The sequence below is a fragment of the Dendrobates tinctorius genome, unplaced genomic scaffold (genome assembly GCF_039654945.1).
Source record: "Dendrobates tinctorius isolate UK_male_01 unplaced genomic scaffold, ASM3965494v1 ptg000127l, whole genome shotgun sequence".
In the NCBI taxonomy this organism is placed as follows: Eukaryota; Metazoa; Chordata; class Amphibia; order Anura; family Dendrobatidae; genus Dendrobates; species Dendrobates tinctorius.
The window spans coordinates 2617645-2634011 of NW_027361795.1; positions in this window are offsets into that span (position 1 = coordinate 2617645).

Consider the following 16367-nt stretch of genomic DNA (forward strand, 5'->3'; position numbering starts at 1 on the left):
TTCCAAAATAAACAATGAAAAATAGAAAAAATATCGGATGCTAAAATCCATCTTCTTTCTTCATCAGATGTAATCCAAAAGGAAAAATGAAAAAAACAAAAATACCTGTTGCTAAAATCCATCTTCTTCATCAGATGCAATCCACGAGGAACAACGCAAAAAATGAAAAAATACCCAATGCTAAAATCCATCTTTCTTTCTTCATCAGATGTAATCCACAAGGAACAACAAAAAAGAAAAAATACCCGAAGCTAAAATCCATCTTCTTTCTTCATCAGATGCAATCCCCAAGGAACAAGAGAAAAAGAAAAAATACCCGAAGCTAAAATCCATCTTCTTTTTTCATCAAATGCAATCCACAAGGAACAACGAAAAAACCAAAAAAAATCCCGATGCTAAAGTCCATCTTCTTTCTTCATCAGATGCAATCCACATGGAAAAACGAAAAACCAAAATATACCCATCGCTAAAATCCATCTTCTTTCTTCATCAGATGAAATCCAGAAGGAGTAACGTAGAAAAAAGAAAAAATATCCATCACTAAAATTCATCGTCTTTCTTCATCAGATGTAATCCACAAGGAGCAACGAAAAAAAAACAAAAACAAAAAATACCCGTCGCTAAAATCCATCTTCTTTCTTCTTCAGATGTATTCCACAAGGAACAAAAAAGAATAAATACTCTTCGCTAAAATCCATGTTCTTTCTTCATCAGATGTAAACCACAAGTAACAATGAAAAAAATACCTGACGCTAAAATCTATCTTCTTTCTTCATCAGATGTAATCCACAAGGAACAACGAAAAAGCAAAAAATACCCGTCGCTAAAATCCATCTTCTTTCTTCATCAGATGTATTCCAAAATAAACAACGAAAAAAAGAAAAAATATCGGATGCTAAAATCCATCTTCTTTCTTCATCAGATTAAATCCAAAAGGAAAAATGAAAAAAACAAAAATACCTGTTGCTAAAATCCAAAAAACGCAAAAAATGAAAAAATACCCAACGCTAAAATCCATCTTTCTTTCTTCATCAGATGCAATCCACAAGGAACAACGAAAAAAGAAAAAATACCCATCGCAAAAATCCATCTTCTTTCTTCATCAGATGCAATCCACAAGGAACATCGAAAAAAAAACAAAAAAAATACACGACGCTAAAATCCATCTTTCTTTCTTCATCAGATGTAATCCACATGGAACAACGAAAAAAGAAAAAAATCCCATAGCTAAAATCCATCTTTTTTCTTCATCAGATGCAATCCACAAAGAACAACGGAAAAAACGAAAAAATACCTGATGCTAAAATCCATCTTCTTTTTTCATCAGACGCATTCCACAAGGAGCCACAAAATTCAAAAATATTCCCGACACCAAAGTCCATCTTCTTTCTTCATCAGATGTAATCCACAAGGAACAACGAAAAAGAAAAAATACCCAACGCTAAAATCCATCTTCTTTCTTCATCAGATGTAATCCACAAGGAACAGCGAAAAAAGAAAAAATGCCCAAAGTTAAAATCCATCTTTTTTCTTCATCAGATGCAATCCACAAGTAACAACGAAAAAACCCCAAAAAATACCTGACGCTAAAATCCATCTTCTTTCTTCATCAGATATAATCCACAAGAAACAACGAAAAAAGAAAAAATACCAGTCGCTAAAATCCATCTTCTCTCTTCATCAGATACAATCCACAAGGAACAACAAAAAAAGAAAAAATACCCAAAGCTAAAATCCATCTTCTTTTTTCATCAGATGCAATCCACGAGGAACAACGAAATAAACAAAAAAATTCCCAACGCTAAAGTCCATCTTTTTTCTTCATCATTGTAATCCACAAGTAACAACGAAAAAAACCCAAAAAATACCAGACGCTAAAATCTATCTTCTTTCTTCATCAGATGTAATCCACAAGGAACAACGAAAAAACAAAAAATACCCGTCACTAAAATCCATCTTCTTTCTTCATCAGATGTATTCCAAAATGAATAACGAAAAAAAGAAAACATATCGGACGCTAAAATCCATCTTCTTTCTTCATCAGATGTAATCCAAAAGGAAAAACGAAAAAAGAAAAAATACCTGTTGCTAAAATCCATCTTCTTCTTCAGATGCAATCCATGAGGAACAACGAAAAAAATGAAAAAATACCCGACGCTAAAATCCATCTTTCTTTCTTCATCAGATGTAATCCACAAGGAACAGCAAAAAGGAAAAAATACCCGAAGGTAAAATCCATCTTCTTTCTTCATCAGATGCAATCCACAAGGAACAACAAAAAAAAAGCGAACATATTCCCGACACTAAAGTCCATCTTCTTTTTTCATCAGATACAATCCACATGGAAAAACGAAAAAAGAAAAAATACCCGTCACTAAAATCCATCTTCTTTCTTCATCAGATGTAATCCACAAGGAACAACGAAAAAAGAAAAAATGCCCATAGCTAAGATCCATCTTTTTTCTTCATCAGATGCAATCCACAAGTAACAACGGAAAAAAAAAAATTCCCAACGATAAAATCTATCTTCTTTCTTCATCAGATGTAATCCATAAGGAACAACGAAAAAAGAAAAAATGCCCATCACTAAAATCCATCTTCTTTCTTCAGCAGATATAATCCAAAATGAACAACGTAAAAAAGAAAAAATATCGGACGCTAAAATCCATCTTCTTTCTTCATCAGATGTAATCCAAAAGGAAAAACGAAAAAAGAAAAAATACCCATTGCTAAAATTCATCTTCTTCATCAGATGCAATCCACAAGGAACAACGAAAAAAAACAAAAAATACCTGACGCTAAAATCCATCTTTCTTTCTTCGTCAGATGTAATCCACAAGAAACAATGAAAAAAGAAACAAAAAATACCCCATGATAAAATCTATCTTTTTTCTTCATCAGATGTAATCCACAAGTAACAACGAAAAAAAAAACAAAAAATACCCCATGATAAAATCTATCTTTTTTCTTCATCAGATGTAATCCACAATGAACAACGAAAAAAGAAAAATGCCCATCACTAAAATCCATTTTCTTTCTTCATGAAATGTAATCCACAAGGAGCAAAAAAGAAAAAATATCCTTCGCTAAAATCCATCTTCTTTCTTCATCAAATGTAATCGAAAATGAACCACTGAAAAAAGAAAAAATATCGGACTCTAAAATACATCTTTTTTCTTCAACAGATGTAATTCAAAAGGAAAAACGAAAAAAGAAAAAAATACCAGTCGCTAAAATCCATCTTCTTTCTTCATCAGATGTAATCCACAAGGAACAATGAAAAAAGAAAAAATACCCGTAGCTAAAATCCATCTTCTTTCTTCATCAGATGTATTCCACAAGGAGTAACATAGAAAAAAGAAAAAATATTCATCGCTAAAATCCATCTTCTTTCTTCATCAGATGCAATCCACAAAGAACAACAAAAAACCAAGAAATACCAGTCGCTAAGATCATCTTCTTTCTTCATCAGATGTAATCCACAAGGAACAACGAAAAAAGAAAAAATACCTGTCACTAAAATCCATCTTCTTTCTTCATCACATGTAATACACATGGAAGATCGAAGAAAGAAAAAATACCCAAAGCTAAAATCCATCTTCTTTCTTCATCAGATGTAATCCACAAGAAACAACAAAAAAGAAAAAATACCCATCGATAAAATCCATATTCTTTCTTCATCATATGTAATCCACAAGGAGCAATGAAAAAAAATTACCCATCGCTAAAATCCATCTTCTTTCCTCATCACATGCAATCTACAAGTAACAAAAAAATTGAAAAAATACCCGACGCTAAAATCCATCTTTCTTCATCAGATGTAATCCACAAGGAACAACGAAAAAAGAAAAAATACCCGTCGCTAAAATCCATCTTCTTTCTTCATCAGATGTAATCCACAAGGAACAGCGAAAAAGGAAAAAATACCCGAGGCTAAAATCCATCTTCTTTCTTCATCAGATGTAATCCACAAGGAACAACGAAAAAAGAAAAAATGCCCATAGCTAAGATCCATCTTTTTTCTTCATCAGATGCAATCCACAAGTAACAACGGAAAAAAAAAAATTCCAAACGATAAAATCTATCTTCTTGCTTCATCAGATGTAATCCATAAGGAACAACGAAAAAAGAAAAAATGCCCATCACTAAAATCCATCTTCTTTCTTCAGCAGATATAATCCAAAATGAACAACGTAAAAAAGAAAAAATATCGGACGCTAAAATCCATCTTCTTTCTTCATCAGATGTAATCCAAAAGGAAAAACGAAAAAAGAAAAAATACCCGTTGCTAAAATTCATCTTCTTCATCAGATGCAATCCACAAGGAACAACGAAAAAAAACAAAAAATACCTGACGCTAAAATCCATCTTTCTTTCTTCGTCAGATGTAATCCACAAGAAACAATGAAAAAAGAAACAAAAAATACCCCATGATAAAATCTATCTTTTTTCTTCATCAGATGTAATCCACAAGTAACAACGAAAAAAAAAACAAAAAATACCCCATGATAAAATCTATCTTTTTTCTTCATCAGATGTAATCCACAATGAACAACGAAAAAAGAAAAATGCCCATCACTAAAATCCATTTTCTTTCTTCATGAAATGTAATCCACAAGGAGCAAAAAAGAAAAAATATCCTTCGCTAAAATCCATCTTCTTTCTTCATCAAATGTAATCGAAAATGAACCACTGAAAAAAGAAAAAATATCGGACTCTAAAATACATCTTTTTTCTTCAACAGATGTAATTCAAAAGGAAAAACGAAAAAAGAAAAAAATACCAGTCGCTAAAATCCATCTTCTTTCTTCATCAGATGTAATCCACAAGGAACAATGAAAAAAGAAAAAATACCCGTAGCTAAAATCCATCTTCTTTCTTCATCAGATGTATTCCACAAGGAGTAACATAGAAAAAAGAAAAAATATTCATCGCTAAAATCCATCTTCTTTCTTCATCAGATGCAATCCACAAAGAACAACAAAAACCAAGAAATACCAGTCGCTAAGATCATCTTCTTTCTTCATCAGATGTAATCCACAAGGAACAACGAAAAAAGAAAAAATACCTGTCACTAAAATCCATCTTCTTTCTTCATCACATGTAATACACATGGAAGATCGAAGAAAGAAAAAATACCCAAAGCTAAAATCCATCTTCTTTCTTCATCAGATGTAATCCACAAGAAACAACAAAAAAGAAAAAATACCCATCGATAAAATCCATATTCTTTCTTCATCATATGTAATCCACAAGGAGCAATGAAAAAAAATTACCCGTCGCTAAAATCCATCTTCTTTCCTCATCACATGCAATCTACAAGTAACAAAAAAATTGAAAAAATACCCGACGCTAAAATCCATCTTTCTTCATCAGATGTAATCCACAAGGAAAAACGAAAAAAGAAAAAATACCCGTTGCTAAAATTCATCTTCTTCATCAGATGCAATCCACAAGGAACAACGAAAAAAAACAAAAAATACCTGACGCTAAAATCCATCTTTCTTTCTTCGTCAGATGTAATCCACAAGAAACAATGAAAAAAGAAACAAAAAATACCCCATGATAAAATCTATCTTTTTTCTTCATCAGATGTAATCCACAAGTAACAACGAAAAAAAAAACAAAAAATACCCCATGATAAAATCTATCTTTTTTCTTCATCAGATGTAATCCACAATGAACAACGAAAAAAGAAAAATGCCCATCACTAAAATCCATTTTCTTTCTTCATGAAATGTAATCCACAAGGAGCAAAAAAGAAAAAATATCCTTCGCTAAAATCCATCTTCTTTCTTCATCAAATGTAATCGAAAATGAACCACTGAAAAAAGAAAAAATATCGGACTCTAAAATACATCTTTTTTCTTCAACAGATGTAATTCAAAAGGAAAAACGAAAAAAGAAAAAAATACCAGTCGCTAAAATCCATCTTCTTTCTTCATCAGATGTAATCCACAAGGAACAATGAAAAAAGAAAAAATACCCGTAGCTAAAATCCATCTTCTTTCTTCATCAGATGTATTCCACAAGGAGTAACATAGAAAAAAGAAAAAATATTCATCGCTAAAATCCATCTTCTTTCTTCATCAGATGCAATCCACAAAGAACAACAAAAACCAAGAAATACCAGTCGCTAAGATCATCTTCTTTCTTCATCAGATGTAATCCACAAGGAACAACGAAAAAAGAAAAAATACCTGTCACTAAAATCCATCTTCTTTCTTCATCACATGTAATACACATGGAAGATCGAAGAAAGAAAAAATACCCAAAGCTAAAATCCATCTTCTTTCTTCATCAGATGTAATCCACAAGAAACAACAAAAAAGAAAAAATACCCATCGATAAAATCCATATTCTTTCTTCATCATATGTAATCCACAAGGAGCAATGAAAAAAAATTACCCGTCGCTAAAATCCATCTTCTTTCCTCATCACATGCAATCTACAAGTAACAAAAAAATTGAAAAAATACCCGACGCTAAAATCCATCTTTCTTCATCAGATGTAATCCACAAGGAACAACGAAAAAAGAAAAAATACCCGTCGCTAAAATCCATCTTCTTTCTTCATCAGATGTAATCCACAAGGAACAGCGAAAAAGGAAAAAATACCCGAGGCTAAAATCCATCTTCTTTCTTCATCAGATGAAATCCACAAGAAATAATGAAAAAAACGAAAAAATACCCGTTGCTAAAATCAACCTTCTTTCTTCATCAGATGTAATCCACAATGAAAAACAAAAAAGAAAAAATACCCAAAGCTAAAATCCGTCTACTTTCTTCATCAGATGCAATCCACAAGGAACAATGAAAAAAACGAAAATATTCCCGACGCCAAAGTCCATCTTCTTTGTTCATTAGATGCAATCCACATAGAACAACAAAAAACCAAGAAATACCAGTCGCTAAAATCATCTTTCTTCATCAGATGTAATCCACAAGGAACAGCGAAAAAAGAAAAAATACCCGCTGCTAAAATCCATATTCTTTCTTCATCAGATGTAATCCACAAGGAACAACGAAAAAAGAAAAAATACTTATTGCTAAAATCCATCTTTTCTTCATCAGATGAAATCCACAAGGAACAACGATAAAGGAAAAAATATCCGATGCTAAAATCCATCTTCTTTCTTCATCAGAAGTAATCCACAAGGAACAGCGAAAAAGGAAAAAATACCCAAGGCTAAAATCCATCTTCTTTCTTCATCAGATGAAATCCACAAGAAACAATGAAAAAAACGAAAAAATACCCGTTGCTAAAATCAACCTTCTTTCTTCATCAGATGTAATCCACAAGGAAAAACAAAAAAGAAAAAATACTCAAAGCTAAAATCCGTCTCCTTTCTTCATCAGATGTAATCCACAAGGAACAACAAAAAAAGAAAAAATACCCGTCGCTAAAATCCATCTTCTTTCTTCATCAGATGTTATACACAAGGAAGATCGAAGAAAGAAAAAATACCCAAAGCTAAAATCCATCTTTTTTCTTCATCAGATGTAATCTACATGTAACAACGATAAAAAAAAAAACCTGATGCTAAAATCTATCTTCTTTCTTCATCAGATGTAATCCACAAGGAGCATTGTAAAAAAAAATACCTGTCGCTAAGAGAAAGGGAGGCAGGAATGGCAGGCGCACGGTCTGCACACTGAGCTCGCAGTGCTGGGGAGATGGCGGGAGCTCTGTATTGCCGCTGTGGGGACGTCGGCAGAGCAGGGCAGAGGGTTTTCTGCGCTGATACGTACGTGCACCCCTCCTGCCGCTGAATGGTGCAGTCCATCAATCAGCAGTACCTCCGATCCATTCTGTGCAGTGCAGGTACCGTGTGCAGTCACCCATGGGGGGCTGAACCGGGTGCCCAGCACGGTGATCTGATGTAAGGAGGCTGCCATGGAGACAGCTAGGAGATGCACTGGTTTAACCCCAAAAAGTCACCCCCATTTTTGGCCTTGACAACCAATATTTGGGGTTAGCGTGCAGATCATATTTTTCATTTCAGATTGATTCATTTATAGCAATGTATATTTGAGTGTAAAAAAAATATCTCTTTCTCTGCCAATCACTTTAAAGAGGGTTTTCTGTCATAGGTAAATACACTCTCAAAACCTTCCACCTCTTTGGCTACTATGCTTTTCACACCAGTCTCAGATAACATCTCAACATGGACATTGACTGCTGCAGCCAATCACTGGCAGTATCCTGTGACATGGTCATATTAATCCCAAAGAATTCAGGTTACCCCTAAATAACATTTCTGGAGCTATAGAGATATGGAGCATCTTATGGAGATCATTATACAAATTATATGGGGTCCATTATTCTTTATGAAGCAATATATGGGGCTCATTATACTGTATGGAGCAATACATGGGGCTCATTAAACTGTATGGTGCAATATATGGGGTCCATTATTCTGTATGGGGCTCATTAATCTGTATGGATCACTATGTGGTGCTCATGATACTGTGTGGAGCAATATATGGGGATCATTCTGTATGGAGCACTATGTGGTGTCCATTATACTGTATGGAGGATTATACTAAAGGCAAAAAACACAAATAAAAAGTAAAAAAATAAACTGCAAATAATGCATAAAGGTAACAATAATAATAAGGGTATTTAGTAAACATAATTTTGATCAAAATAATGTACAAGCCATCCCGCCATGTCACGGCATGGAGGACTATACTGTCTGAGCTATTGTAGAATTTACAATAGATATCACTCACGTAATGTAAGAAGTAAGTGAAATCTGTATCCGTATCTGTGCATCATGATTTGTGGTGTGTGTTAAAGGCACCCACTGAGACTCTTTTGCCCGGGGCCCATGAAAACCTGGAGCTGGCCCTGGATGCGCGTGCACATACCATAGTGTGTACCCCTCTGAGGCTCTGACGCGGCGCCGGGTGAGCCCCTGGCTGGCTCTGGATCCGGCTCCACTGACTCTGATGACTCACCCAGGACCTTGCCGCATGATGTTGCTGTTCATGATAGGCGGTGACACGCCCCGCGCTATGCTTTCTGGCTCTGTAGATGGCTGGCTAATAGCACAGCAGCGTGTGAGACACAGGCAAGAGGACGCCGCCAAGCTCTGCTCTCCCTGCTGCTCCCACTCCTGCTCTGCTCGCCTTTCTCTGTGTGTACTGCCCTCCGGTCCAGTGAGTAGAGTAGCAGAGTGGGTCTGTGTCCAGTGTCCTTCTCCTGTCAGTCTGACTCCGTGATCCGGACTCCTGACTCCAGTCCTCAGAGTCAGGCAGCTCTGCTCTGCTGACTCCCGACTGCCACTGTGCTGCAGTGCCGGCCCGGCTGTGTGGTGGTGTGTGTGCTCTCTGCCGGGCTCCCTGTGTTTGACTTCTGCCCTGCGGCCTGCCCTGTGTAGAACTGGCTAGCCTGGTGTGCTGAGCTGCTCTGCTGTCTCTGCACCCTCCCTGATGGGGCCCCAATGAGAGGAAAAATAGGTGTCTGGGGCCATGGTGGTTGCCTATGCTGTGCAATAGTATCTCACCATCCTCCCTGGAAGTGGGGTGGCTGCATTATACTGTATCGAGGACTATGTGGAATACATTATACTATATGAAGATCTATGGGATGCATTATACTTTGGGAAGTGAATTGTACTACCTGGATGACTGGCGGTGTATTATACTGTATGGAGGACTGAGGAGTGTGTTATACTATATGGAGGACTATGATGCAGCAACACAGATCACAATCTCTGCCAGTGCCTCCTATATAAAATACACACACCACACTCTTATATGGCCTAATTGTCATGATCCATGCTGGATCATGACTGATAAGAAGCACAGGTAACCTTTTTTTTCTGTGCTTAAGTGTGGTTTTTGCCCCCGGTGGCCATTAGGATTATTGCACTGTGGTGTCGTTTGTTCTAAGTTTGCCCCGGTGGTGGTGAGCGTCATTGCACTCTGTTTCTTTAGTTAAGTGCACATGTTTATAATGCAGGTGTGATTGCTGGCTCTGCTATAAAAGAGTCAAAGGTGTTGCAATCAGCGTTGGTGATAGTGTTCATTTCAACCATCCTTGGTGGAGGAAGGAGCTGGAGAGCTTTCCTTGCAGCACTGTCTTAGCCCTGGTGTGGAAGGAGTCATAGGGGATTTCCTTGTAGCACTGACAGAGCTTGGTGGCAGTAATTTGGGAGGAGAGCTGCATTCTGGTGGTGGACTCTGTTGCCAGGAGTAAATGCAACAGAGTAAAGCTATGTTGTGATTCCCTGTTTGTTTTTTTCCTTCGTGTGTATTAGTACAGCGGTGGGGCCAGTGCCTGCACCACCCAGCTCCCTAGCAAGGGATAGGTGTAGGGTGTGCTAGGGCGACAGGTATCCTGATTGGCGCCCGGTGCGGAACCGGCATAGGGAACGTTAGGAGCGTTAGGGACACTGACTCAGGGGAGTGCAGGAGGTCTCCACGCCCCTTTCCCTATCGCAGGGCCCACCGTTGTAACTGTTGCCCTACCCCTTGTCTTGTCATTTTAGTACCGGCCTGCGAGCCGTGTCACACAGGACAGTATCACGTGCCGCTTCCTGTTGTTTTAGTTACCGGCCTGCTGGTCGCATCACACAGGATGGGTCATCGTGACACTAATATGTCATATGAGGCCTGTATACTGACCATACAGACCGCACTATCATCCTCCTGTATGCCGTACATAGGCAGAGAGTGTGGCCTGTACAGTATCTAAGAGGGCGACAGTCTGTATGTCTTATAGGGGGCCTAATAAGAGGCCGACAGTCTGTATGTCTTATAGGAGGCCTAATAGGAGGCTGACAGTCTGTATGTCTCATAGGAGGCCTAATTCTAGGCCGACAGGCTGTGTATCATATACCAGGCCAATATGCGGTACATACTGCAGTATCGGCATCCTATATACTGTACATACCACACTCTAAGCCTCTTATAGAAAGTATCTGTTATAGGAGACCGAGAGTGTGGTCTGTATGTGCTATAGGATGCCAAGAGTAAAGTCTGTACAATATATAGGAGGGTGAGAGTGCGGTCTGTATGATATATAGGAGGCTAAGAGTGCCGTCTGTATGATATATAGGAGGCTGAGAGTGCGGTCTGTACGATATATAGGAGGCTGAGAGTGCGGTCTGTACGATATATAGGAGGCTGAGAGTGTGGTCTGTACGATATATAGGAGGCTGAGAGTGCGGTCTGTACGATATATAGGAGGCTGAGAGTGCGGTCTGTACGATATATTGGAGGCTGAGAGCGCGGTCTGTATGATATATAGGAGGCGGAGAGTGAGGTCTGTATGATATATAGGAGGCTGAGAGTGCGATCTGTACGATATATAGGAGGCTGAGAGTGCGGTCTGTATGATATATAGGAGGCTGAGAGTGCGGTCTGTACGATATATAGGAGGCTGAGAGTGCGGTCTGTACGATATATAGGAGGCTGAGAGTGCGGTCTGTACGATATATAGGAGGCTGAGAGTGCGGTCTGTACGATATATAGGAGGCTGAGAGTGCGGTCTGTACGATATATAGGAGGCTGAGAGTGCGGTCTGTACGATATATAGGAGGCTGAGAGTGCGGTCTGTACGATATATAGGAGGCTGTGAGTGCGGTCTGTACGATATATAGGAGGCTGAGAGTGCGATCTGTACGATATATAGGAGGCTGAGAGCGCGGTCTGTACGATATTTAGGAGGCTGAGAGTGCGGTCTGTATGTGCTATAGGATGCCAAAAGTAAAGTCTGTACGATATATAGGAGGCCGAGAGTGTGGTGTGTATGATATATAGGAGGCTGAGAGTGCGGTCTGTATGATATATAGGAGGCTGAGAGTGCGGCCTGTACAATATATAGGAGGCTGAGAGTGCGGACTGTACGATATATAGGAGGCTGAGAGTGCGGTCTGTACGATATATAGGAGGCTGAGAGCACGGTCTGTACGATATATAGGAGGCTGAGAGTGCGATCTGTACGATATATTGGAGGCTGAGAGCGCGGTCTGTACGATATATAGGAGGCTGAGAGTGCGGTCTGTACGATATATAGGAAGCTGAGAGTGCAGTCTGTACGATATATAGGAGGCTGAGAGTGCGGTCTGTATGATATATAGGAGGCTGAGAGTGCGGCCTGTACAATATATAGGAGGCTGAGAGCGCGGTCTGTACGATATATAGGAGGCTGAGAGTGCGGTCTGTACGATATAGAGGAGGCTGAGAGTGCGGTCTGTACGATATATAGGAGGCTGAGAGCGCGGTCTGTACGATATATAGGAGGCTGAGAGCGCGGTCTGTACGATATATAGGAAGCTGAGAGTGCAGTCTGTACGATATATAGGAGGCTGAGAGTGCGGTCTGTACGATATATAGGAGACTGAGAGTGCGGTCTGTACGATATATAGGATATACAGGAGGCTGAGAGTGCGGTCTGTACGATATATAGGAGGCTGAGAGTGCGGTCTGTACGATATATAGGAGACTGAGAGTGCGGTCTGTACGATATATAGGATATACAGGAGGCTGAGCTTGCGGTCTGTACGATATATAGGAGGCTGAGAGTGCGGTCTGTACGATATATAGGAGGCTGAGAGTGCGATCTGTATGATATATAGGATCCTGAGAGTGCGGTCTGTACGATATATAGGAGGCTGAGAGTGCGGTCTGTACGATATATAGGAGGCTGAGAGTGTGATCTGTATGATATATAGGATCCTGAGAGTGCAGTCTGTGCGATATATAGGAGGCTGAGAGTGCGATCTGTATGATATATAGGAGGCTGAGAGTGCGGTCTGTACGATATATAGGAGGCTGAGAGTGCGATCTGTACAATATATAGGAGGCTGAGAGTGCGATCTGTACAATATATAGGAGGCTGAGAGTGCGATCTGTACAATATATAGGAGGCCGAGAGTGCGATCTGTATGATATATAGGAGGCTGAGAGTGCGGTCTGTATGATATATAGGAGGCTGAGAGTGCGGTCTGTATGATATATAGGAGGCTGAGAGTGCGGTCTGTATGATATATAGGAGGCTGAGAGTGCGGTCTGTACGATATATAGGAGGCTGAGAGTGCGGTCTGTATGATATATAGGAGGCTGAGCGTGCGGTCTGTATGATATATAGGAGGCTGAGCTTGCGGTCTGTATGATATATAGGAGGCTGAGCTTGCGGTCTGTACGATATATAGGAAGCTGAGAGTGCAGTCTGTACGATATATAGGAGGCTGAGAGTGCGGTCTGTACGATATATAGGAGACTGAGAGTGCGGTCTGTACGATATATAGGATATACAGGAGGCTGAGAGTGCGGTCTGTACGATATATAGGAGGCTGAGAGTGCGGTCTGTACGATATACAGGAGGCTGAGAGTGCGGTCTGTACGATATATAGGAGGCTGAGAGTGTGATCTGTATGATATATAGGATCCTGAGAGTGCAGTCTGTGCGATATATAGGAGGCTGAGAGTGCGGTCTGTATGATATATAGGAGGCTGAGAGTGCGGTCTGTACGATATATAGGAGGCTGAGAGTGCGATCTGTACAATATATAGGAGGCTGAGAGTGCGATCTGTACAATATATAGGAGGCTGAGAGTGCGGTCTGTATGATATATAGGAGGCTGAGAGTGTGGTCTGTATGATATATAGGAGGCTGAGAGTGCGGTCTGTATGATATATAGGAGGCTGAGAGTGCGGTCTGTATGATATATAGGAGGCTGAGAGTGCGGTCTGTACGATATATAGGAGACTGAGAGTGCGGTCTGTATGATATATAGGAGGCTGAGCGTGCGGTCTGTATGATATATAGGAGGCTGAGCTTGCGGTCTGTACGATATATAGGAGGCTGAGAGTGTGGTCTGTACGATATATAGGAGGCTGAGAGTACGGTCTGTATGATATATAGGAGGCTGAGAGTACGGTCTGTATGATATATAGGAGGCTGAGAGTGCGGTCTGTATGATATATAGGAGGCTGAGACTGCGGACTGTGCGATATATAGGAGGCTGAGAGTGCAATCTGTACGATATATCGATATATAGGAGGCTAAGAGTGCGATCTGTAGGATATATAGGAGGCTGAGAGCGCGGTCTATACGATATTTAGGAGGCTGAGAGTGCGATCTGTACGATATATAGGAGGCTGAGAGTACGGTCTGTATGATATATAGGAGGCTGAGAGTACGGTCTGTATGATATATAGGAGGCTGAGAGTGTGGTCTGTATGATATATAGGAGGCTGAGAGTGCGGTCTGTACGATATATAGGAGGCTGAGACTGCGGACTGTGCGATATATAGGAGGCTGAGAGTGCAATCTGTACGATATATCGATATATAGGAGGCTAAGAGTGCGATCTGTAGGATATATAGGAGGCTGAGAGCGCGGTCTATACGATATTTAGGAGGCTGAGAGTGCGATCTGTACGATATATAGGAGGCTGAGAGTGCGGTCTGTACGATATAGATGAGACTGAGAGTGCGGTCTGTACGATATATAGGAGGCTGAGAGCGCGGTCTGTACGATATATAGGAGGCTGAGAGTGCGGTCTGTACGATATATAGGAAGCTGAGAGTGCAGTCTGTACGATATATAGGAGGCTGAGAGTGCGGTCTGTACGATATATAGGAGACTGAGAGTGCGGTCTGTACGATATATAGGAGACTGAGAGTGCGGTCTGTACGATATATAGGATATACAGGAGGCTGAGAGTGCGGTCTGTACGATATATAGGAGGCTGAGAGTGCGGTCTGTACGATATATATGAGGCTGAGAGTGCGGTCTGTACGATATATAGGAGGCTGAGAGTGTGATCTGTATGATATATAGGATCCTGAGAGTGCGGTCTGTACGATATATAGGAGGCTGAGAGTGCGGTCTGTACGATATATAGGAGGCTGAGAGTGCGGTCTGTACGATATATAGGAGGCTGAGAGTGTGATCTGTATGATATATAGGATCCTGAGAGTGCAGTCTGTGCGATATATAGGAGGCTGAGAGTGCGATCTGTATGATATATAGGAGGCTGAGAGTGCGGTCTGTACGATATATAGGAGGCTGAGAGTGCGATCTGTACAATATATAGGAGGCTGAGAGTGCGATCTGTACAATATATAGGAGGCTGAGAGTGCGATATGTATGATATATAGGAGGCTGAGAGTGTGGTCTGTATGATATATAGGAGGCTAAGAGTGCGGTCTCTATGATATATAGGAGGCTGAGAGTGCGGTCTGTACGATATATAGGAGGCTGAGAGTGCGGTCTGTGCGATATATAGGAGGCTGAGAGTGCGGTCTGTACGATATATAGGAGGCTGAGAGTGTGATCTGTATGATATATAGGATCCTGAGAGTGCGGTCTGTACGATATATAGGAGGCTGAGAGTGCGGTCTGTGCGATATATAGGAGGCTGAGAGTGCGGTCTGTATGATATATAGGAGGCTGAGAGTGTGATCTGTATGATATATAGGATCCTGAGAGTGCGGTCTGCACGATATATAGGAGGCTGAGAGTGCAGTCTGTACGATATATAGGAGGCTGAGAGTGTGATCTGTATGATATATAGGATCCTGAGAGTGCGGTCTGTACGATATATAGGAGGCTGAGAGTGCGGTCTGTACGATATATAGGAGGCTGAGAGTGCGGTCTGTACGATATATAGGAGGCTGAGAGTGTGATCTGTATGATATATAGGATCCTGAGAGTGCAGTCTGTGCGATATATAGGAGGCTGAGAGTGCGATCTGTATGATATATAGGAGGCTGAGAGTGCGGTCTGTACGATATATAGGAGGCTGAGAGTGCGATCTGTACGATATATAGGAGGCTGAGAGTGCGATCTGTACAATATATAGGAGGCTGAGAGTGCGGTCTGTATGATATATAGGAGGCTGAGAGTGTGGTCTGTATGATATATAGGAGGCTGAGACTGCGGACTGTGCGATATATAGGAGGCTGAGAGTGCAATCTGTACGATATATCGATATATAGGAGGCTAAGAGTGCGATCTGTAGGATATATAGGAGGCTGAGAGCGCGGTCTATACGATATTTAGGAGGCTGAGAGTGCGATCTGTACGATATATAGGAGGCTGAGAGTACGGTCTGTATGATATATAGGAGGCTGAGAGTACGGTCTGTATGATATATAGGAGGCTGAGAGTGTGGTCTGTATGATATATAGGAGGCTGAGAGTGCGGTCTGTACAATATATAGGAGGCTGAGACTGCGGACTGTGCGATATATAGGAGGCTGAGAGTGCAATCTGTACGATATATCGATATATAGGAGGCTAAGAGTGCGATCTGTAGGATATATAGGAGGCTGAGAGCGCGGTCTATACGATATTTAGGAGGCTGAGAGTGCGATCTGTACGATATATAGGAGGCTGAGAGTGCGG